The sequence below is a fragment of the Poeciliopsis prolifica genome, unplaced genomic scaffold (genome assembly GCF_027474105.1).
Source record: "Poeciliopsis prolifica strain line A6 unplaced genomic scaffold, Auburn_PproV2 SCAFFOLD213, whole genome shotgun sequence".
Lineage (NCBI taxonomy): Eukaryota > Metazoa > Chordata > Actinopteri > Cyprinodontiformes > Poeciliidae > Poeciliopsis > Poeciliopsis prolifica.
In genome coordinates this window covers 56,199-82,650 of record NW_026562588.1, presented here as the reverse complement: position 1 = coordinate 82,650, position 26,452 = coordinate 56,199, and the positions used below count along the sequence as shown (strand labels likewise).

General features: G+C 37.5%; 1 pseudogene; it reads right to left on the bottom strand.

The window, feature by feature from the left end:
- The window catches only part of LOC129356969 (rho guanine nucleotide exchange factor TIAM1-like), a 53,804-nt pseudogene extending 30,975 nt beyond the window's left edge, over window positions 1–22,829 (bottom strand).
- Between the last annotated feature and the right edge of the window lie 3,623 nt (window positions 22,830–26,452).

Here is a 26,452-nt window from a genome sequence, read left to right as displayed (position 1 = left end):
AAGATTAAATGCATCAGGGTCATGTTAAGATGCATTTTCAAGTCTGACGTTAGGGCTGCAGGGTTTTCTTCACATAACAATGTTTTTCACCATAAGCAGAATGAAACAAGGCTTTAAGAATCAGAACACATTTAAGTGAATGTTACAACCAAATAAACAGGCCCAGTGGGAATTTTTTAGAGCTGCTTTGGGATATGGTTAACTTCTTTAGCACTTGTGAGAACCCCAGAAAAGGTCTGAAAATAACTGATGATGCTCAAATAGGAGGCTTTAAGAAAATCAAACCACAACCCATTGATACTCTTCAAAACAAAGTTTATGGTAAAGTAAAAAAAAGTCTAATGATATTGACATAGTGCTTATGCATAGTCACACTTTTATGTGAGATGATATGCAGTGCAATATGGTTAAGTTTTGTACTGTCCTGTGTAATAAATAGAATTGAGGTTGAAGTGGCGCATTGTGTGACATAATTTCTGATCAAATTATTTTAACCAAAAAAGGCTATAACATTGTACCTTTTAGAGACACCCAGTACTGTTTCCACTTGCGCTTCGTTGCGAGTTCCACTTTCATGTTTTTCTTGTGAACCAGGAAGTTCTTCACAGCTAAAGCTCCAGCTTTCCTGACTGTGCCTTGTGCGCAGCCAGTCACTGTGTCAGATGGGTAGACACTGCTGAGAGTGCCGCTGCTCTGCTCATCACTTACAGCCGAATTGGCCTCCTCAGGGAAATCTCTGCCCTGATTCGTCTGATGAATGATTGAAAGACAAAGAAATTAGAAATAAAACAAGATTATTAAACAAAGGCATGTAAATAAAAGAAACACAACCAGCTAACCCAGACCTGACTTTCTAACTCCTTCCGGAAATTCTCATATACTCCTCCTCTGCATCCCTCAGCAGCTCTTCCTTCTCCTCCGCCTGCGCTGCTGCTCCCACTGTCACTCCCATTAAAGACGCTGCTCTCTGCAGCTGAGTAGAGAGAGAACGAGGCCGACATGGCTTTACACCGCCGGGAGATCAGCTCGCCGTCTGCGTCCGTCTCTGTGGCAACGCCATCAATGCCACTGTCGCCATATTCACTTCCATCTCCCATAGCACCTGAGATGTCCTGTCCAACAAAAACACAAGGCAAACCCAGTATTTATTTGCTTTTGGAGTATAGATGCATGGCCATTTGAACCATCCGAATACAAACCACTGAATAAAACTGCACTTTCAGTGACCTGAATAACTAATTTGATGGTGAATACATAATTCAAGTTTTCATAACTCAACCTGACAGCTGAAACCATGCATAAATGCTTAGATGTTACTTTTCTGTATATAAACAGTGCACACTGCAAGATACATGATTACATCACATCTTTGGAGGTTTTCAGTGCATAAAAATCCTGCATCAACGGTCACATTCCATAGATTTCATTTTTACATTACATCTGATTTTCACATTTAAAATGAGATTCTCATATCTCACTACAGATAACCTGGAGTCTGTCTGTTTTTTTCCAATGTTTTGCTCTATTCATGTCCAACAACCCTCTGCCTTGTTAGACAATTTAAAATAACCACTTTAGTTTATGAAAATCAGCTGAACACATTGCATGGTTAACTATTTCAGTACTGCCCTCCTGACGGCTTATTTTAACATCAAAGGCACATATCATGACATCTCTAAATTTTGATTTATTCAGCTTTTGACTTCAGCATTGCAAGATAGTAAAATTCTGTAAAAATGACTCAGTCAGCTGGTTATCTGTCAAATATATGTGCAAAAGCATTAGGATACTCCTCCAGAAACAACTAAATACACATGCAAATGTTTACATAAAACAGCAGGAAATGTCTGGTTGTCTTCATAAAGATGCATTAAACTCAATGTGGTCCTGACCCTATGAACTTACTGAGAAACACTGATACACAAAGTCATTGGACTGAAAGAAAGACAAAAAAAAAGGAAAGGAGACTTAGGAAACCGGATCAAACCTGAGTAGTATGTGCACGACGTCCCTGGAAGGCGGGGCAAGGTACGGAGGGGATCCCCAGCCCTGACAACCCTTCAGACAGACAGTGAGATCGCCGACAGGGGAGGGTGAATGCTCCATAGCTGCTGCCATCCTCTTCAGTTGGAGACATCAACCCATCCTCTGCTTCGGTGTCTCCTTTGCAGTTGGCGTCTCTGTGGTTTTTAATGTAACGATTCCTCTGGCCCTGGAGGCCTGGACTCTGCTGGCTGCACAGATGGTCCAGGGAAAGCTCTTTCAGAGGAGCCTATGAAATAAGCAGTGTATTCCAGGTTTATACTACGTATGTGAGTGGGACAAGATGAGATTTAAGGGCATTCAAATTTCTGGCAGCAGCAAAAATGTTCATACCTCTTCTACTTTATTCTTATATTTATGTATTCTAAAATAGCCAAAAATTTTGGCAAGGATAACTACTTCAGACCAATGCAAATTATTGCATCTTTTTGAAGTAGAAGGAAAAGGATAAAAGTCTTTCTACCAAAAGCCCACAAAAAGCATTAAAGTCCAAGTCATGTTGAAAGTGAAGACATGTAAGTCTCATGTCAAGATATTTAAAGAGTTTTAATTTCTTAAAAGGAATTACGTCTTAAACAAGTCGTTTGATTACTGTTTCACATTGTGTAAGAAAAGCTCTTGGCCTGTATGCACAGTTGTCCTGTACGGTGTGTCCTTTGGCCTTCATAATGTGATTTTTTTATTAATGTTTTTCATTAAACCTCCAAACATAGATGCATTTGGCTCAACTTTAACATACACAGATTAAGACACTACTTAATAATGAGACTTGGCAGTTGCACTGGGTTTTATTGAGGAGAAACATATTGAAAGAGTTACACCCAAACGCATGGCTCACTTGATAAAATTGTATTTTCTTATCTGAAAATTCTGTATAATTTTCTTTCCACATCATAATTAAACACTACTTTGTGTTAGGTTGTCACATGAAGTCCAAAAAGCCACATAGAAGGTTGTTGTTGCAATCACACAAAATGTGAAGAGTTCAGAGGGTGTGAGCTGTTTTGCAAGGTTCTGCACTTTCAGGGTTCATTCCTGTATTTGACTTCAGCATTGCAAGCTTATATCTTGTGAATCATGATTGTCGAAGTGTGTATGCGTGGGTGTGTTTGTGTGAATGCACAAAGCCTATACATTATGCTGAACCATCTGACCACTTATGGGACCCCTTTAAACCTTCATCAGTTAAGTTAACAGCCACTGCCTGATGTCACGTTGGACTGCTTGAGCTCCTGCAGAGCTCTAGTTAAACTAACAAACCTGAGATTAACTGAACTGCTGCAAGTGATGGATAGCAATGGACCTTTAATCAGCACAGTGTCTCAAATCATTTTTCCCTCTCAGCCAGTGCCTACAATTTTCTCACCTCCTTCCCCTCTCATTGCCTGCATTCTGAAGTCAGTCAATCTCTTCTGCTTACATCTTTTAATAAATACTTTTATGATTAATTCTGATAAAATATATACATATCTAACAAAATATTACCTACAAATGAAAACATGGAGGTAAAAATTGAAAGCATAACATTTGGTGTTAGTGTACAAGGAAACAGGACTGGACAGTGACAGAATACATGCAAAAAACACTCTTTTAAATCCATGTTTTTTTGTTTTTTTTGTTCTTACCTGCACTCCCTCTGAGACGTGTGAATGCTCCTCCTCTTCCTCTCCTCCGTCGATTATGTCTTCTGTGCTGGTAAGATTTTCCTGGCTCAGGTCGGACAAAGAGAACTCCAGGCTATCTTCTCTCCACATGTCTGCTGACTTTGATCGCTTCTTTTTAAAAGTTCCTCCATCTCTGGGACCTTCAGTCATTCTTTGGAGGTATCTTTCTTCCCCAGGAACATCTCCTTCCCCCATAGAATCCTCTGCTCCATCCTGAGCAATAGTGTCTGCCTCTGAGGTCTCAGGAGTTGGCGTGGCCAAGGGCTCGTCCTCATGTTGATAGGAGTCTGGCCTCATTGTCATTGAGATGCGTTGTGTCCAGTGGGGGTTGATGCCAAACTCTCCCAGCTCATCTGTGCCATTGAAAAGTTCCAGTCCACTTTCAGCTAGGGACTGTGGGATACTTGGTGTGCTGGAAGAGCGAGTGGAGGTCTCTGAGTTTCTGTACTCCTGTTTCACAATCGAAGAGACCCTTTGCCGGCGAGTTACTGACTTTTTGTTGGTGAGGCGGAGTGAGCGGGATGTTTGTTTACGAGAAAGGTGTACCGCTTCATTGCCGTACACACTGCTGTCTCCGTTCTGACTCTCCACGTTTCCCATGATTTAACTGGATAGAAAGGAGAAAACCACCATAAGACAAAGCCTTAACTCTCTTCTGATTTAGCCTGAATAAAGCCTTGGAAAAAACCACATTTAAGTGCACCTCTTCCAGTTTTGTTTTGGAAACAGAGGTAGGAGGCCAGCTCAGATCTTTTGACTAGATTGACCTGACTTGATTTGAGACTTGTGTCCAGTGAGGATACACACTGGAAAAACATTCTGAAATGTATGTAATGATCTTAAATAGAGGCCTAACGTTTTAACCTCTGTTTTGTCCTCATGCTGCTTTACATCTGGAAGGCACTTATAGCAGTTTGATTGGTTGGAGACTCTAACAAGAGTCTCTCTGTAATAGATAATTGATACTCTTCGGTATATGATTCTCAGAATATGTAAGTTTTAAAACATTTGGTTGGATGGCTACTTAAATGAAATAAAAGACTTGTTGGGTGATTACCTTTTCTTATCTTTCAGTAAAACAGAAACAATTATTTGAAATAGATTGGAACAACATGACAAATATTTCAGAATGCTGTTGTCAACAAGAAGCAAAATGATAAAATTTATGTTTTACATTCTGATTGCTACAGGAACTCCTTCCTCTTAGCCATCACTAGCATCAACAACTTTTTGAAGAAATGTATGAGTTCCTATTCTTTTGGGATTAGCAAAGTTTTCTTGTATTCCACCTAAATTTTCAAAATATTTGTGTGCACATGGCAAGCAGTTAAATGTCAGAAACCATGATATCAATCTAATCTTTAAACTAAACTTTTGTTTCTCATTCTCTGGATTCTCATAATAAAAATATTGTTTTCTGCCACAGGCTGACAACTTCGAATCAAGCCTTTCAGGCTGTGACAACAAAGCTGGTGTTGTCACAGCAGTTATTGCCACAACTGCATGAGTTTGATTCCCTGTATTATTTAAAAAAACAATCACAGATTTATTTATTTAGTCTGATATTTGCTTGAAGTTTATACTGCCAGTAGCAATGTTTTTATATCAATTATCTCCTGGGTGTTTTTCTATTTTTTAAATCTCTTATTTTCTTTAAAGCTTCTGTTTATTTAACGTTTTAACTTCTGTGATTGTAATGGGTTTAAAATTGTAATTTTAAGCCCATAAATATTTTATTTGTGCCACTGTGATAATCTAAACTCCTTTACTGGGAAAAAGTCAAACATGAGATATACCTGTGCTTGCTCTATTTAACATTTTTTGCTTTAAACAAATCCATTGACATCACTACAGAACTAGTGTGCCAGATCCTTCTGATGTTCAAAAACTGAGAAAACAAAACTGAGGATAAGGCCTTTGGCAGGAAAAGGTTGTTGATTTCTTTTTAATTTTAGAAACATAGTAATATATAGTATGTCAAGTACTTTCTCAATTTCTTGTAAAGAGTATTTATAACAAATCCATAATAGTTGTCCAATACGAAAAAGTCAAGAGTCTATGGTGACAAAAACAGCATTCAGCAAGGGCAAATTTCATGACCTGCTTAATAATTTAACTTTAAACACTAAGAGCTGTTTCCGTGCTTTGCATACTTTAACTGCCATTCAAACAAGATGGGAGATCAAGTACATAAAAAGATGAGCTGGAAATTCCCCTTCAGCTTTTTAAGCCATATGTCATCAGATACTACCAGTCGATTTGGTTTCTATGGCACGCACAGGAATAATCCAACACTGACAGAAATCTAAAGAGAAGATGGAGAACGTTAACCAAAAATGTGTTGCTTTCGCATTTCTTGTGGCAAGAATTTATTTATACTGTTTTTGTATGAAAAATCTTGATTTTATTTTTGTTTTAATTCATGAAATGAAAAAAAAGTCTAACTTTAAAATTCAAATATTTTAAAACAAGTGAACAAAGGAGGTTTTAGGGCATATTTTGTTGATTGTAGGAGAATCTTTGTGCTTCCATAGGCTTAAGGCTTATTGCTATTTTATGCTATTGAGGATCAAGTAGTTGCTGTATCAGCTGCTGTCAGATCAGTTTGTACTCTGTGAATCACACATTGTCAGACCCACGCCTTTAGTCTCTTAGCTGTAGAGAGAGAGAGAGACTAAAAATTTTAAACAATTTTTTTTTTTTTCTGTTTTTGAGCTGGAAAATCTTTTATGCAAGTTTCTTCATAAAAATGTGAAATCTATAGAACCAACAAAAGATACTTGTATTCACCTGTGTTTCAGGAACCAGATCACCGTCTTCCCATTATTACTGGGATTTGATCTTCCACCGACAACATTGTCTAAACAGGCTCAAATGCTGGAAACACTTTGCCCTAAAAGAAACAAGAACAGATAGAGGCATTTCAGCTTCAAATAAAAGATGGTAAGCAAAAAGGACTTCCAAAACTACAGAATAAAGAAACTTCAAGAAACTCTCTTGTAAAAAAGTTGTTCAAAGCCGCCGTGTTCATTTACACATCTAGAATCTCTTTGAAATCTACTCTCACACTCTTGCGACCCCAAACCAAGCAGGCATGTACAGACATGAAACATTTTGGGAAAATACCCCTTTGTCTCCCAGCTGACAAAGAAATGTGTTCACCCATACACACTGAATAATACTGATACTAGCCAAATCTACCTAGTTTTAGACTGATCATTCTAAATAATATATGTCAGAGTGGACTTGTGGAAGTTTGAATCAAATTGAGAATATGTGGCTAGACTTCGAATTATTGTTCACACGCCAGTCAATACATGCACAAAACTGGTAGAGACATATCCTTAAAACACTTGCAATCAGGCTCTACAAAATGTTGACTCACTTTTCAGATGATTTTTTGGTCAATTAAATTCAAAACCTATTAATTTATTTCTTTCTACCTGACAATTAAATGAGTTTGTGTTGATCTCATGGAGTTTCAGGCAAACACATTGAGGTTGTAAGGTGACAAAATAGTGTACGATCAGCTTGCAAGGCACTGCATGTGTATTTATCTGATTCAGCTTAACCACTGAAGCACATTCACCCCGCCCTTGAGAAGTACTTATATAAGCTCAACTTCGACCCTGAGATTTCTGCTCCTCTTCCTCTCACTTTGCCCTTTGTTTCTCATCTCTCTTCTGTTTCATCTGCTCTGATGAAGTCAGCCCACATACTGTCCACCCACCCTCTGAAAATAACCGAATTAAATGATAATGATTTATGCAAAGACAGATTGTACTTAGTGGCTTAACAGCTAGAGCTGGTAGTACACCTTTGAACAAATAAAATTGTAGCAAGGGTGTATTTAAGTTTGAGAGCTAGTGATGGTGAAATAGTTTTTTTTTTTTATCATTGTTATCCATGTAGATAAATCTAGTTTTCAGTCCAGTAAAGGGAAGGCTGAAAAGAAAAAAACATACACAGGCCCAAGAAAGGCAAAAATAAATCAAGTAGAGCCCCACTCAGGGGAAATCAAAGTGTTTTCTTTTCTCTGGCTATGTGCAAACTAAAATGTTTCGTCTTTCTGTTGCTCCTCTCCTTATGCCCCGAAGCAAGGTATGGGAAGTGGAGAGGGGGGGTGAGAAGGGTAGGTGAAACAAGGCTCTAGGCGAATCGCACTAGGGACAATGAGAGAGAGGGAGGAAATATTGGGATTCAGCACTGAAAATAGAATTTTATTATGGAGAGGTGAGAAGAGAAAGTGGTGCAAGACAACATGGAGAGATAACAGGAGAAAAACTGGGGGGTCCTATTGTTTTTGTAGTTTAAGTGGATAAGTAGACATGTGCTCTGTCTGCCTATCCTCAGGCTTAATTGAAGGAGCCGAGACAAAAGGGGAAAGATAATTATTCGCTCTCTTTCTCTCAGCCTCTCGTTTCTCGCAGTATATTAACACATGGAGGGAGTGCATCAGCACAATAGCTTGCGCAACAGCAGCCACAGCATCATTATCATGCAGACGTGCTCACTTAGGGACGAGTATTCAAACTGACACATCGAGAGAAGACAAAGAAAAGTTAGAACACCTTTTAAAACACACAACTACATGTTTTGTTTCATTTTATAGTTTATATTTGACTTTTCCTTGCAGATTTTATCAGTAACCAAGTGTTAAAAAGGGACAGAATAATAAAGAAGAAGCAGAGCATCGCACAGAGCAGGCAGGAGGTGTCAGAAAGCACCGCTGTGCTGAAGCTGTCAGGCTCTTATTGCCACAACATGATGGTTTCATTAAAGAATCATCAACACCTATACGCTTTCACATCTATCACACACCTGAGCACAGACACCCAGGCAAGCAGACTGTTACACGTACGGCGATGCAAAGCAATGCAACATGCACGTACGCACCTGCACAATCCGGGGAGAAATCTGAGCAGGTTCTCCACTTCACACACATACATTCACTCTTTGGAAAAATGCCAAAAGCTTGTCAGAACAGTCACAGAGCAGGCACACCCAAAACTTCCCCCCGACAGTCTTTTCATCTCTCCACCTGTCTCTCCCAGCTCCACCCTGACATGACACACATCTCAGCTCTGCAGACTCAAATAGCGTATGCTTGGAAGTTCTACTGTACAACTGTGCATCAAAGAGGATAAACAAAACTTGTGTTGTTGCTTTTGTTATGAGGCTGTCATGGCACAGACTGCACTATGACGCGTCTAATGTAATCAAACAGTTGTTTTTTTCTATCATTACACAACACTGCAACAAAATCTTGTGTGTACCTGTTAACAAAATATTCTGTTAATATTAATATAGTGTGATGAATAAATATAAATATGTTTTATCGAGAAATAAAATTAAGATGAAAGTTTTTTTTGCATTCAAGGAATATTTGTGGAATCATCAGAGAATTCTTCAAGCACAAAGGAAAATGCTCATTTTATTTGAAATGTAAAATGCATCCACTTTTGATAACTCTGTAAACTTTCTTAACAAATAGCCAAGTAATTTTTTATAGTCTTTACCAAAGACACAACAACAAAAACAGTCATGTTCACTGTGTCTCTTACCATTGTGAGGAAAATTTTAGCTATCATAGTAAAGACAGGCTATCTAATTTTTTTGTTATTGTTGTTTTTTTGGCTGCTAGCTATAGCTAATTAATTAATATATTAATTCCCAACTGTGTACTGGCTTGCTTGCACTTTCAAGACATTACAAAGGTTTGAAGCCAAAGTATCCAAATCACTCAAATGTTCCCTCCTACTTATCTTACTTGTTAGAATCAGACTAATGTTTAACCAAAATTAATAGAAAGATAAAGCTGGCTGTTTGGAAATATTTTTGGTTGCAGCAAATATTTAAATAATCATGTAGTGGAAAATAAAAATAAAAAAAACACATCCCATTTTTAATGAGATAGAGTATTCAAATTATATTTGGCAAGCTAAGCAGCCAACTGTTGTTTGGCTACCTGCCTGACTAATTAACTATTCAACATTAGTATGTTTGACTCCCATTTTTATTCAATGAAATGCAAAGAAAAGAAAATATAATATTCCATGCAAAGAGAACATTTGCTTGGAACCCAGTCAAAAGTTGAAACTATGTTTCTGAGGTCCATAATTTCTGTGGTTGCAATCAAAAAATATACATCGGCAAAAGAAGCAATATTCTAAATTGAAAAGCCCTTTTTGCTGCTAAATTATAAAACAAATAGACATATGAGCTCAAAAACAAAGATATTTGTTGTTTTTAATCTGTTATTCAGGTTATTCAAATGTCACATTAGTGCAAAGTGCTCTAATACTCATTCAGCTTTCAAGTGTTTCAGGAATACCAGATTATTCATGTAACTTCTTTGAAAAATAACTTCTTTAGAAACATGAACAGTGGACCCTGACATTAGCGCTGGGTATGTCTTTGCTTGCTGTAACATGTTTTGCATTGAGATAGTATTTTAGGTTTGAAGAGCTTCTACACAACTTGCACACAACATCATTCCTAGTGTCCTATCAGGTAGCTTTTTGAAGAAAAGATTAACACCTAGTGGGTTCACAGATGTCGCTTATGTGACAGATTTACGAGCACACCAGAAATATACAAATACAAATGTGCCAGCTACAAATTTATATGTTAAAAAAGAGCAATTAGTAGCATTAACATTTTCAACATGTTAAAATCTAAAAAAAGTAAAAATTTTCTTGAGACTTTTTCCCTAACATTTATTTCCCTCACACTGTCTTTAAATTTCTTTCTACAGAACCTTTCTAGATGGAGAAAACTAGACTAAGTTAATATAGTGTAGAATCAGATATGTCGCAAAATGTTCTATTTATCAAAGTATATTATTTCTTTATTTTTCTGAAGTCACCTGTACACATTCACCAGCCTGGAATAATGCAAGTTTTCTTTTGAATATAATGAGCACACTGTGAATGGTATGTAAATATAGAGCAGTGCTCCAAATAAATAAAAAGAATCAGAGACCTAATCATGAGCACCTGCCTTTATGTGTACACCTATGTAGAGTGTGTGGGTGCATTGTTCATGTTTGTGGAGGAAATGCATTTATCTTGTGCACAGGCAGGGCTAAGAAAACATCCCATTGTAGACATGGGAGACAACGCTCCACTGCACTCCCACAGATCCTCTGAGAGAAAACTGTCTGAGACACGGAATTCCCTGGAAGACAGAGATTAGCTTCTTATTCATCCTTTTGGGATCTGACAAGGCACGTGCCACTACCCCCCACTCTTAGCTTCAACACACACACACGGAGAGACACATACAATGTGCCTTCCAGCACAAGTCTCAGCAGCTTCTTAAATCAAACCATTTGTTTAAACTGGTGAAAGATAAATGATTATTTACTTCCCTAAAGGGTGCTTTCTCGCTGAACCAAAACATTAAAACAACAAAGTTAAGTGGATTGAGATGAGAAGATTGTCATATTTTTTGGGCCCTTTTATTTGCCATCACCAACCAGCGATATGGTGATGACGAGTTTCTTGAACGAACACAAGTATTGCCAAAAAGTGAAAATTGAAGATTAAACACAGAATTAAATAGCTGGTAATGCTGTACATAATCTGCAACCCAAAAGTACAAAAATCAGTTTATATTTTGGGTCAGTGTGCCAACTCGGGACAAAGTAAGTGAAAAAGAGATGCATTTGAATTAAACTGCCAGTCATTTTATTCCAGTTGGCTCCTCAAGTGTCAGTAACCTCATTAAAGTCTCTCGTTCGCCTCTCTAGCAGCTTACGTTGTACGCTTCTTACCTCAGAATCTAGCTGAGTTTTTCTGCAGCTGGCTGCAGTCTGGGATTACCATATTTTAAGGAAGACGGCTCCTTCCACAAGCCTTTTATTGAGTGAAACGCCAGAGAGAGTCAATGAATGTATGTAGCTTTTAATGTTTAACTCAGTCACAGCTCCAGCAGAGCAGAGCACGAACTACCAGAAGTCCCTGTGAGCATTCTATGATCCGAAAACCCCTGAAGATGGAGAAGATGCATATTTTAACACCAGGATCTTACACACAACAAGGTCAAGGTCAAGATCTAGGAATGCCAGTCTCAACTAAATCTTTGTAGATCTGCGTTATTGTACTACACCACTGGAAATCCATCAGTAGGCAGAATTGTAGATGCAAAAATGCCATTTGTTGTTGTTAAATATTAATAAATCTTCTCCTGCTTCTACCAGTCCTCAATCAACGAACAATTCCTGATGAAGCACTGATTGCACAGACAATCAACCCATAAGGCATCAAAATCAACTGAATATGCATGTTGTGATTTTCCATTGCAAACATAGAAGTGGGAAATATTTGTGTATCCCTAGTAATTATTTCTATTATTTTTATTTCTTTATTTGTAGATACTTTAAAGTCGTTTTTGTACTTGTTAACTTTTGAAAGCTTATGTGAAATTTATGATTTAATCTAACCTCTTAGAGAAGTCACACTTTATTTGCATTATGATCAAAAGTCTTCTATATATGATTAAATTGTTTCTGCAGTTCATTTTTAGGTTTTGAATGATAGTACTTAACAGGCATCCAGGGAATCTGAAGGCTAATTTTAATGTCCAACACCTCAAGTTAATGATCCAAGTACTAACTGTTCAAAAGTGTTGTGTGATAAAAAAAAAATAAATAAATTAGCTAACTGCCTAATAACAAGGCAGTTATGTTTTTTGGCATATCCATGTGATTTAGGAATAAGATAAATCAATTTTACTTCACTTTAAAGTCCAATGCTGACACACACAGATGAGAATAGATGCAGCTAAAATGGCAGGTAATACTTTAGACTGGGCCTGTGTGAACTGATGGGGGAGTGAAATAACAGGGCAGCTGAGTGGGTGAGTACGAGGGATGAGCATGTTTGAGCCAAAGGTAGACAGAGGTGGGAGGTTGAAACTGGGGGAATGGATGACAGAGACAAGAGAGTCAAATCAACAGAGGACGGTGCTAAAAGGGGAACGAGAGGCTGCTAATTCAGTGGGTTGATGGTGGCGTGGAGTGATGGGCCACAGGTAGATGGATGACTGATGAGTGGTGAGGTGGAAGGAAACATGAGAGGTAAAGATGTGGAGTGGGGCTGATAGGTCCTCAGGGGCTGATAGAGATAGATGATGTGTCAGTTCAAAGTAGGGCAGAAATGAACAGGCCTGGTTTGTTGTCAGAGACAGAACGGCTGAAAGACTATCAGGGGAGAACTGCTCAGGTTTGGAATGCCTGTGTTGTATGTTTGTGTTTAAAATTTTCACTCATGTACTGATGGTGGTAAGTTTACCCTAAGGAATGGTATATGACGATAAAAATATCGATCTTGTTAACCACTGACAACAGTAGAGTCACAAATATATCAGTGAAACTTGGGTGAAGGTATAAGCCAACTGTTGTCGGTTCATATAGTGACCTTTGTATGACTGGAGAGTAAAAACATGATAAGGATGATAACTGAGGAAACTTCTAAAACAAATCTGAGGGAAGGCTGTTCTTGATTTTGTACATTTTACACATTTATGACATACAAATAGTCGTCAAATTCATAAACAAAAATACATCAGGAAAAATGCACATTATCAGCACTAATCAGCAAATGCTTGTTCAAAATCAAGCAAAAATAAATCAGATACCGTCCAATCAGGGAAACTGTTATATATTAACTCTACTGAGTCAATGTAGTCAACATGAAAGCTGCTATTGAAAGAAGAAAACTTGTTTTTAGCCATGGTCAGTATCAATGAAGTGTTTACAATGACTTTAAATGAAGCAAATATATAAAAGAAACTGTTGTAAATGCTGTAAATGCCTGGCACAAGAGCAGGAGAACCACATTGACTTTTAGCAGATAAGAGGAAAGCTAAGTGAAGTAGATCTCTTTTATCTGAACCTTAAGTGGAATAAGGTGGATTTGAAAATGTTTACAACCTTCTGAAAATGTCATAGTTGGGTTAAATATCTACATTTTGGAGGAATATACACACAGAGGCTGTTGTTTAAGTTGTGCTAAATGGACAAAGGAACAGAAAGAACCAGCAAATCATGTGAGCAAAAAGGAAGACTCAACATTTCTCAGTGCAATTGCAATACAAATATATCCTGGAAGGAGTCCAAGAGGTGCCTTGTAAATTGAAATTTTACAAGGCACCTATTCACAAAATGCAAATCCTGTTAAATGAAACAGAATTTCCATTTTGGAGAATTGTGAGAAAATATTCATGCTGTGTGCCTGTTATCTGTGTTAGGGAACCTATAATTAAAACATCATGTCTGGACTTGTTTATGAAGTTAACAGAAGGAGTTCCACCAGTAGTAAAGCATTACTACTGGTACAGTCACTCTTACGAAATGCTTCACTTTTCTACTGAAATAATTGTGATTTATCTTATTTTTTGTGGAAAAACAATTAGAGCTGTAGCCTAAAACTGAAATAATCCCACCTCTTTTAGTGTAAATCAGTCTTCTCCATTAATCCAGATTCAAATAATCTATGAATAGTAACTCAAAACAAAACTCTGACAAAATTAGCAAAAATATTTTTATAAATGATGATTTTGAAAATGTCCTATTAAAAGAATATCAACTTTGTCTGGTTTTTGCAGTCACAGTGGACCAAAGATAGTTCAATAAATATTTATCATGAAACTGCAATACAGCAGTACATGATTAGTGTATATTTTGAATGCACTCTTGAAATCAAGCAATGGGAAGTAAATAAATACATAAACCAACACTTTCTTAATTAAGCTTACCACTGAGGCATGAAAATCCCCAATTATCAAGGGGCAAGTGAGAGGCTTTGTGGAAGGAAGAGAAAATGAAAGATTAAAACTTACAGAGATAAAACAAGTTATTAGTGACTAAACCTGACAAAAGGTGCTGGTGAGGTTGTGAAACATGTTAACAGCACGGAAATGGGCACAGAGCAGGTCTGGAGGGGAAGTGGGGGAGGGGAAGAGCGGGATAAGGAAGGGAGAAGTTTTTCTCAGTGCATCCATGCAGCTGAGTCAACAACAGCAAGTGCAAACAGAGTGCACCCCCTGTAAAGAGAGACAAGACCATATCCCCCAGGGAGCGAGGGAGAAAGAACCTCTCAGCGAGAATGTGACAAATAAACCGTCAGCTGTTTCTCTGTGCTTTACACTCACAAATACATGACTAGACAATACAAGACGTTCTGGGCTTTCTAACATAGTTACAGAGAGAAGAAACAAACTGTGTGAAAAAAAACTGCTTTCACTCAGGGACAATTTGCATCACTTTTCACATGACTGTTTCACAGAAGAGACCCACCCTTCTTATCTCACTTCAATTTTACATCACTCAGAAAAACAAAAAATGTCCTCATGCATGAAGGTGTGACAAATTCAGAGAATGACCTACGCCCAGACTGTGAAACTGGTGTTCTTGAAAGGTTTTAAAAACATTAATCCACCTCAGTCATTATGTCATACAGTGCACATCCAGAGCTTCACTAAAGAATTAAATAACATGTTGAAAAAAAAAATCCTGGCTGAAGTTTTTGGGAATGTCAACTTATCATCAATCAGTGATGATGATAAGTGCTGATGATGATAAATGCTGCTCTGTCAGGCAGCATTTATTTTCTATATTGCTTTTGCACAAAATGCTTTTATTTGCTTTTTGAGCAGCAAAGAAGGAAGTACATGACAACCATTGTTGTTTGTGACTGTAAAACAAATACACTTTAGATTATCAACACTAATGTACCATATATGAAGTTTAAGAAAGTACCTTGCCTTTTCGGGAAGAAAACAGAACTGGTTTACAGTAAGATTCATGAATGACTCATAAATGGTTAAGAACCCTGTTTAGTGGAGCTGTTAAAACTTTATAAATAAAAAAAACAGTGATAAAGCAGATATTGCAGAATCAAACACTGTCACAAAATTTATTATTCAGCAAGATTCTCAACTTTGAAGATGCTTTACGTAACCTTTATGAACAACATGTTTTTCTTATATATTTGTTATAAGTTCTACTGTCTGGTGCAGTTTTAATGAGGCAGATGATCTGTAAAACATCTCAAAGTGTCATGTTAGTCTGTAACAATACAGTCACAGTTTAAAAAAAATATGAAAAAAAGCAGTGTTTATAAAAGACATACTGCAGCTTTATGTCAAGCACTAAAACTGCCTCATACTGGCAGAAAAGAAGTGAAAGCTTAGGTATTAACTGGTTGTTTAAATATTTGCTTGATCTATAAGTGGCACTTTATTGAAAAATAGTCAAGAAAACTTTTAATACCCATTTGGTGATACAACCAGATTTTTATTTAAAAAAATTTTCTAGCTCATCAAATGATAAAGACAGCCATTTTTTTTTTCTCAAAAGTGGACCATCACTAGGTGAACATAAAAGGGTCCTCATATTGCTGCCTATGGAGACTCTGGACAAGGATGTCAATATATGCCATTTATGTTGAGTCTCTTAGCAGAAGTGGTTGGATCTAGGTCAATGGGTCCATTTCCTGGGAGTTGATCTCTCGAGTGGACTCAAGCGGGGGGTTATTATTTGGACCCCAAGTTGCTGCAGTGAATAGAGCCTATCCTCTCAGTACATTAGTGACCTGCATGTAAGATCCACATGACTCTTTGACGTGTAAGAGAAGGCTGGGATGACAAAAATTGCATGACCGCAATTGTGTACACGTAAACACATTCACAATGATTGCTTCTGCACCACAGGACAATAACAAAGCCACACGGACTAATAGAAATCATAAACAGCACTCAACATGGGAGTTCTTTTACCTCCAAAGAGACAAAATCAGAGAACAAAAGAATGCATGCGGTTTTGCCTGTAAGCCTTCAACCACACATGCTTAGTCACATGCATTTTTGGACACAGTTACTTATACACATACAGCCTTTTCTCTCTGCATTACTTCCAGGTCAATAAGGAGTGTGAAGTGACACAATGTGATGAGCACTACATTTTCAGCCAAATCTGCATGCTTTCTGTAAGAGTGAAGGAGAAAAGGTCAGACAAGGTCTAAATTGCTTTCCCCTATCTTAATTACATAGCGGTTGATCCAAAAGACTCCAAAAGTCAGTATTGTAAGGGTTTGAAGCCAGACTAAATCAAAGAGAGTTCCAAACAGTGCAATTTCTCCCCAGTGCAAACAAATCATAAACACAATCTTCAAAAGGCACTCTTTATGTGTACTTCTGCTCTAATTCCTCTCTTAAAAGCCTTCTCAACACCTCACACACAGATATATTTCCACTCCCTTGCTCAGTCCTTTGGACCATCTTCCCCTTCTCTTCACGCATTTCTTATCAAGGAATGTTTCCTTTTTCTGTCAGATCCAACTTTCACCCAGTTCATATCATTAAATGGTACATCTTTAAGATGTACCATTAAATGGTACATCTTTAAGATGTACCATTTAATGATACATCAGTGGCCAATTTGACAGTTAACTGACAGGAAAGTGGGCAATGAAGGAAGGGGAAGACATGCAGCAAAGTTTGCGAGGCCGGGAATCGAACCCGCGACGGCCGCATCGAGGACCACGGCATCCACATGTGGGCCGTGCTCAACCCCTACACTACCACAGCACATCCCATTTATTCCAGACATTTGTGGGTTTTATAATATGCCTTATCTCTCATGCAGTTGGAGTTGATAAAAAATGAGTAAAAAAATATTTAACAAAAAAACTAAAACACAAAAACTGTTCTAAATGTAAACCTCACCTACTATCCAATAGAATATTGTTGTTATATCACTACATAACAGAGTATATTTTGGAATACATTATTATTTCTTGATGCCCTCATGAAACTATTACTGGAAAATTATTTTTTAACTGCAAAAGTACCAATCCTTTAAAATGAATGAATGTATAAATGACAAATCTGATCACAATGTACATATTTTTCCTGCTAAAGAGAAATGATACAATTCACATCCCTTATCTCTAGTAAACACTGCAGGTTGCTCAGTCAATGAAAAAAGATCATTAGTGTTGCACATCTTTAATACTAGTTCTTCTTTTCTGTTTTAAATGTAAATATCTATCTTTCTGTATACAACATTTCAAAAACATAAGCTGGCAACCACCAGAGCTGATGTGTGGGCTTAAATGCAATACTGATCAGAGATAATACACAAACATGACAAGGATGGCAAAACTACCATGCCAAAGGGGGAAGATAGCAAATATGAAGAAGTGACAGACACAAGCAGATGAAAAGAAAAAAGAGAGCATAAGAGAGAGACTGAGGGTGGAAGCAATAGAAGGAAGGAAGTAGAAAACTCCCAATTCATCACAGCAGAGGCGAAAGAACAGACAAAAGGAAGGAAATGAATGAGGACAGATGCCAGCTCATGTCAGTATCGAGACACCCACCCCCCTCAAATGGACCCATTCCTAAATTACAGGCCTCCGGTCTTGCTCCTCTAACTTGTGGCCCAAACCTAAGCCCCTTTATTCTTCCTCATCAGGCGGATAAGTCAAAGTTTCCAGTTCCCAACCCAGAGCATTCTTGCCCAACCAGATGAGTGACATTACAAACAGAGTAGATGTAAACTGGGACGTCAGCACGATATAATGTTCTCAACGACTAATGTAACAAGTCTTATCCTGCACTGTTTTCCAATGAAAGCCCACACCTAAACTGACATAAACTAGAACTCCATAGGTTTCCTACAAAGAAAAACAATTTTTTCTTGTGACATGTTACAAGACACGGGGTTCCCATGTGGTTCTCAAACTGGTTCGAAAGTTTTAAACAAACCACTACAATGCCCATCTTTAAGAATTTTTTGCTAACAAGCAAAATACATCAAACTCCAGAAACTGTGATTTAAGAAATCTGCTTTCAATGCAAGGAATCTTGACAACTTCAGGAATTAAAGATGGCCTAGATTCCAAAACAGAGACAAAAAAAAAAGCTGGAAATAGTAAAACACAATAATCAGGCAGGTTTAGTGTTAATGTTTTGTACTCAAATGTCCAAGATGTGACAAAAATTGGATGAAGAAAAAGCAAAAATATGACATTTTCTAGGACCCCTGCATACAGTTAGATTGTGAACTACTTCAACCTAGTGAGAGAAGGCGCACCATGACAGACACAAAAATAATGTTTGTCTACCACCTTTTATAGCCCTTCAGAGAACTACTGAGTCTACAGTGCAGACAGATTCCCTCAGTTTTTGCACTATGTCATGACAGAACCAGCACCCCCAGACACACTTCATAAAACCAGAAAAGAGAAAGAAACATTTTCTGTTTCCCTCCACCCTCAGCTGTCAGGTCTGTCATGGTCTTCCCAAAACAGACTTCAGCAATATTTGTCTACTGGACTGCCAGTGACAACAGCAGAGAACAGGGGGAGTGAAAGAAAAGAGCACACACACACACACACACACCCACACACACCCACACACACACACACACATACATCAGGCAGGCACATTAGCAAACACAAACATTTAAAGTACCCGATGCATTGGGGACTCCATAAGCCTCATATTTGCTCAACAGCAGAAATTGTGTACCACTGAGGAAGAGGGTTGAGGCATTAGTGAGGCAACTTTTAGAAGATGAAAGGGGCAGAGGGAGACTGAAGAGACAGAGGAAGAAGAGATCATCGCTTTTGCATCAACCTCTTAATCAGGCCTGCCACATCTCCATAAAAATATGTGTGTTATCGTTGTAGTTATATGCAGTTTCCACAAGGTGTGAGAAGTAGTTTAGGTATAAAAGTGAATAATGAGGGAGAAGATTTTAGGTTGTTGTCAGTGACAAAGATTATTTAATTCCTGGTGCTCACTGCATAAACAAGCTTCTTTACTTTAAGGATCTGTAGCAAAGGACACACTGCAAAGGATGAAGAATCACCGGCAGTTAGTGACACACGAACTGTGTGTAACCGGCAGTTACACTGACTGCCGGTGCATTTGTTTACTTCTGTTTACTTTAATGATAACGTGCAGATGTTATCAGTAAGTTTTTCCTGAACTTACTATTTCAGGAAAACAATGCTCCCTCCATTGAGTGGTTAGCTCTTCCAACCTTATTTGGTTTTTGATCATGTTTAGGGAGTGGACTGAATTTGGAAAAGCAAAACATTTTGATAAGTCAGTGTTCTCATAAAATTAATCTCATTTGATAGATGGTTTAACAATACACAACATGTCATGCAGAGTGTCTGAGAAAAGCCACTTGAACACTACTGCACACATTCCAAAAAACATGGAATAGTACCATGTTGTATTTAGTTGTGGGTTTGTCCTTTATTTCTAATTTGTATTGAATTGTGGAGGTGATTAAAAATATTTTTTTAAGATTTGAGTCAGACTGAGGTAGAGGAAGTTGCTTTTTTTGGTGAAAAATCTCTAAAGAACATCAATGGTTTGTCCCAGCACACTGCAAATTTGTCCCCTTTGTTCTTCCATAATGTATAAACAAATTATTATCTGTCTATGAATTTGGCCCATTTGGTATCAGTTTAGTATTCTAATTTTTAAAAATGTCAAATTATTAATTATACTGTTTTGTTATTTTCTGAAAACTTTGTCTTAGACTCTGTTTCTCCTCATTATGAACCTGATCCCAATAAGTACTCTGAAAATATCTCAAAATGTGACCCATGATGGTGACAAATTTTCATAAATGTTTTGAGTTAATAAGAAAACTTCTTAAAGCCATTGGCTCTTAAATATTGTGAGAAACATTCCTTGGGTGGTACCCATTGACACGTAAACAATATAACCTAGGACTATCCCTGGCAGACATTATTTCTAAATTTTTTTTTACTCAAAATGTAGCAACCAGAAATGTGAATAGCAAAGGATATATCACCAGTGATCTTCCTGCGTGGAAGTCATCATGAGAATGTAACATTTTACAGTTTGGAGTTATTTTAAGACAATGAAAGTCCCCTCAGGTATCAGTACATCTTGGAGCCATTAGCTTCAGCATTTGGTTCTAGCTGACGTGACTTAGACTACATGAAAGCACAGTTACATATTGCAGGTACGATATTGACTGTAATCTCTTAACATAAACTTATTTGAGAAAATGTACAAGATTAGCTGAACATAAGACTAATAAGTTCAGTGGAAGATATAACATAAAACGAGATCAGTCAGCAACATAAAAAGACCCACAAGGCTGACTTGACAATGTCCCATTCATGCTCACACCCACACTATATTACCTTACTGTACACACAACACATGGTCACTTGGTTTCTTGCGCACACCTACACACATAGGTATTTGGCCCTAACAGACACCAAGAATACAAACACTCACACACATACAAACAAAAACCTGGATACGTATCGGTGGGAGAGATAAGACAGGCTTCCCCCTCTTTTCACTGCCTCTGGCTTTCACAAAGTCTTTGTCAGTGGTGTAAAAATATATCCCCCACACACACGCGCGCACACACCCACACACACACCAATTGGTTTTTATCTGCCACTATAAATCCCTTCACGGATCACTTGCTCCAAACAGCCAGCCAATATTAAAGTTTCTTGTTGAAGCAACTGAAGCAGTGAATACCAGGAAGGAAAGATATATATATATATCTTAATATCTATTTATATAGATAGATATATACTAAATTTTACCTGGATGCCCTCTATTTTTATAGGGAATTTGATGTAAATATGCGCCTAGACTGATATTAAGGTATGCTTGAATCCTAAATATTTGCTGAATACCATGCCAACACTATTTTAAACCAGGCACCACAAAAAATACGACAGGGAGTAAATAGTTTACATTCCAGCTCTGATCACAAGGTCTCTAAATGAAAGGAAAGCTGAAAGGTTTCTCCTTTAATCTCAGTCATATTCCAGAAAGTGTTACAGTTCAGCAATGTTGAGTTTTTGTTAAAAGAGCAAAGAAAATATGACACATCAATAAGTTTCTTCTCTTGTTAAAGCTGTGACTCTGTATCCCTCTGTGTTATCTTAATTTTGCTATATTTTGCACTTCATGTTTACTGAAAGCAAAGTTTTCAGGAGTTACAGCTTCTCCATCAAGAGATTAAATAGTTCATAAGTCTCATTCAGAGCAGTCCACTTTTCTGACCTTTTCTCTTCCCAGTGTTAAAATTTCATTCCCATACAAACCCAAAGGAGGCTGAAGTATTCTTTATATCTAAATCTGCCATTAATGTATCCCTTTTATCAACTTCAATTCTGAACCTATGAATATGTGAACCGAAGTTTTAAAAACATTCTATTTTATATTAAGAAAAGCAAACTCTTTAAAAACCATTTAATGGACTACAATCGCTTTAAGCAGCAAATAGTTCCTTCTCATCTGGAGTTGGGAGAAATTGCTCTTATCAGATGTAATTTCACATCAGTAGCTCCCACGAAAAGAGACAAACAATCAGGTGGAGACACCGTTAAGGAATTCAACAGTGTTTGCCCTTTGAGCTTTGTATTGGGATTGCTGGGTGCTGCCAGTCCACAGAGCCTGTTAAGGTATTTTTGTTATCACTAACTAGGCTTGTATAAGAAACAGGCAAGGTCTCCAGTGAGATCATTAATGATTGATAAAGTCCTTTCTTTAACACACAGAAAAACACACAATGCCCCATACAAGATGGTAATCTGAGTCCATATTCAGGGCAGATTTTTTACAGAACAGCATGTAGATGACTAAAACTAACAAAGTCTCGCCTATGAGATAATGTATTGCAGGACTCCTGCATATGCCTACTCTTAAAAAAAATTCCATAATCACATGTGGATTCTTTATATAGCTCCATCTTTTCTTGTTTTTCACCTCAAATATCAACATCTAAGACATATTTCTATTCAAAAACAGTCTGAAGCAAGTTACCTTATCCCATCACAACTCTCTGTGTATGTGTTTCAGTTCTCAAAGCACGCAGCACATCTTCAAAATAAGCAAAGTATCTCCTTACCTTCACTTAAGCTCCCCGTGTTTCCTGTGAGCGTCCCGTTTAATTCCGTGGTTACTAAAGCACAGCCAGCATGCGTCCTGTTCAGGAAAAAGAGGGAAATCCCTGCATCAGACAGACATCTCCCAGGCTCCGGCGTAGTGTTTCACTCTATACACACTGGAGCACATTCTGCCACATGCTACCACTTGCATGCCTAGACCAGACTGTGGGCTGAGCAGGAGGGTGTGTGTGCTCTGCCTGAGTCTAGGCCGCCCTCTTTTCTCTGGTTTCCCTCTTCTCTCACTCAGGCTCTCAAACAGTTCACATCTTCTTCTTTTCCTGGCTGTTCTTGCTCCCTCTCTCTCGGTCACCTCCCCTGGCTTGGCAATTTGACTGTCAGCATGGGTGCTGGGTTTGTGCCTCTAAGTCTTTAGATGTCCCAGTCCTCTGTTTAATTACTGCCTCTCTGGCCTCAAGCTCTGCACACAAACAAAGACAAAAATTATACAACAGACAAGCCATAGCATGCAGGAAACAATCTGCCAGCAAGCAACACTCTCTAATATTGTAGTCTAATTATTTCTTCTTTTCAGGACAGAGATGATCTAATCAAAACAGTGTGAATAGTAGGTGGGTGGAAACTGTTTTTACTTATGTAACTTCAAAAAATTACTAGAAATAGACATGGTTTGGTCAAAAGATGATAAAAAAATGATTAATGAGTAAATATAAAGATGTTTCATTTTGAAAAATGCTTATTAATGTGCCGTTATGTCTATGATGCAGCTGCAGATACTCTGGATCTGTTTTTAGTCACATGATCAAAGAAAGTTTGTCTGTTCTATTGGTCTAAAGAACAGACCTAAATAACACGAAGAATCTTAGAAAACTTGAAAATTGTCGTTCACATAATTTGAATGAGCTTTAAGTATTATGCAGGGATAATTAAGGAAAATATTCAGTTGAATTTGAAAAGATCTGTCTTTTCAAATTTTGTAGAACCAATAATAGTGGTTCTACAAAGTAACTATACAGACCACAAATATCTAATTTTTTTGTGTAAAAAAATAGATTGGATCAGTAATTTAGAAACATTTTCCACATACTTTTTGGCACTCATCCTGTGAATGCAAATATTTTTACTAAAGTACCTGGTTACACAAATATGAATATCCTTTAACTGATGCTTTGCTTGAGCACCTGCTGATCCAGCATACAGTCTTTTTGGGTTAACACCCACCACCAATAATAGTGAACCTTAAAAACCTGAGTTAAACTGATTTGGGTTTTTCTGACATCTTGCTCTTTTAGAAAAAGCCATTTTTATTGCAGAGGTGCAGGATCTCAATCCAAAACTGAAATTAATAAAAAAATAATAATATTCTGCAGCCCAAAGTGCAAACTATGACACAGTAATGGAGCTCACCAATAAATGGAGGAAATGTGGAACAACAGGGACGTTGCAAGACTGGACGTTTCTCAAAAGCTGATTAAATGACAAGGGAGGCAAACAAGAGCCTGACAGCAGCACTGGAAAAGATGCAGGAATTTCCGACAAGTGCTGGTTATGTTCCACATTTGCCATCTACTGGATTCCCCACATCAGGACAAAGCAGGAAGGCTGCAAGATTGAATTATTTATGATGAAACCAAACTTAAAACTTTGGGCAACATGTAGCTTGGCAATCTTGAATTGTACAAACAAAAGTAGAAGTGATAAAAGCATATATCATTTCAAGTTTTAAAACAATGAATCAATCATGGCAAAAAATATAAAATAGCTAAATATGTTTTTGTTCTAGTTATTTACTTCCCTAAAATGTTAGGCTTTTAGAAATGTCATCATTCTTAACAGGCTGACAATCTCTGATTTGAATGTCTGCTTTACTGTGTTTTGGTGTTCAACATTTATGGAGGCAAACATGTCAGGAAAAAGGGTAGAGAGTGTAACAAATCCACCCAACAAAAGCAACCTGACACTGCCTCCACAGGGGACGAAAGCGGAAGACAGTCATGTCACAATGTTGCTTATACAGCATGTATTCTGGTGCGCAGACACAAACATATTTACAGCTTCCACCTTCCGGCACTTGATGACATTTCAGCACCTTGTTCACACAAAACAAGGCAGCAGGTTACCCTTTCCCATCTTAGAACAGTATATATGCTTGCACACATGTTGAACCTGTCAGCTCATCAGATCCCATTCTCTGCAAATCACTTTTGCGCTCTCTGTCCTTGATTTTGCTTCTGTTAACTAAGAAAGTGGTTATCAAACTCTTTTTATAAGAAGTATCAACTCAGTAAATATCGCATCACAAAGCAGCGGAAGTCGTGCAAAAGACTTTCTTCCATTTGTTGTTTTATGTCATACAAATAAATATCTTTAGGACTGCAAAATATGTTGATGAATATTGTGAATATTCATTATCTTACACGCTTAACCCGTAGTGGAGTTGCTGGTGCCTGATGAGTAAGTCTAAAGTTGGCAAATGTTAGAAATGTCTTTCCATTGTGAAATCTAACTATTACTGTTGATAATAATAAATTAAACATACATCTTCATAAAACAACAAACACCTGTTTGCTTTATTAGAAGAAAGACATACAGTATAATTCAAGATTTCTTTCTGTTCTCTTTGTTTGTTTTTTTGTTTATCACCACCAACAATAACAATAATAGTGACTCTTTTAAAACTCTTTGCTGTATTTGGCAAAGGTTGTTATCTCTGTTAACTTTGATAAATTTACAGAATCTTGTAGCTTCATCAAATGTGTGATGGGAAAATTTCCCTTGAAAAATGTAAAATGTAAAATAGTGCTCTGTTTAGCTATCACTATTTAACACTAGACCTGTTTAGCTGAAATAAACACATACGCTGATAAATTATTATTATGACAATATGGAACAGCCAAATCTGACCGTCAACAGAGATTGTAAACATACTGAGCATTTTTATGTGATTCTTTGTGTCAGAATAAGAATAATAAATATTTTTTTTATTTTTAGTTAATATATTTCCTTTGAAGAGTGCTTTTCTCAGGAGGTTGTTGAGTGAGAGGTGGGCTACACCCTGGAAAGGTGTAGCCGTTAAAGAAATAGCAAAATTTCTTCAGAATACCAGTTAGGTGCAAATATCACAGATCTTTGAGTACACAGTATCTAACAACACATCCTGTTTTGTAACAAGAAACAAAAGTCAGCAAGACAACAACGTCATTTTGTTCCTATTCTTCTATCTAAACAAGGCATCATAGGACTGTAATGTAATCACAGACAGGAGTGGGGAGAAAGTAGTTTATGGCAGATTTAACACCATAATTGAACAAACAGAAACACAGAATGTTAGATATTTTTTAATATTATCATTTTGTTGTTACTTTAGTTTATATTCAGTCTAAAGTATTATTGTGATTTTAGTATAAACTGACCTGGAGGTTACGACTGTCTTCATGCGAGATAGTAAAACTTTATGGTTCTCAGACCTTCTTCTCTGGTGTTTATCTACCCAGTTTTAGGTGACAGTTTGACCCAGAGCTGAACTGGGCTCAGATTGTAAATTAGATATCCCACCTGGAACTGAGTTGTTGGTCTGTTTGTGTTAAATGTTTTACGACCTCTGTTGTTTGATGCTTTGACAATAAAGAGGGAGCTCACGTGAAAGCAGATCAGAACTCTCTTTGAAGAGCTCGGAGGAGCTGTTGATCGAGATTCCTCCTTCTGCAGAAGCCTGACATATTTAATTCATATACGTTGTCTGTGGTTATTTTATTGTAGGTTCGAGGAAAGTACCTAACACAGAAAGTAATAACAACAGCTTCAGTAGGA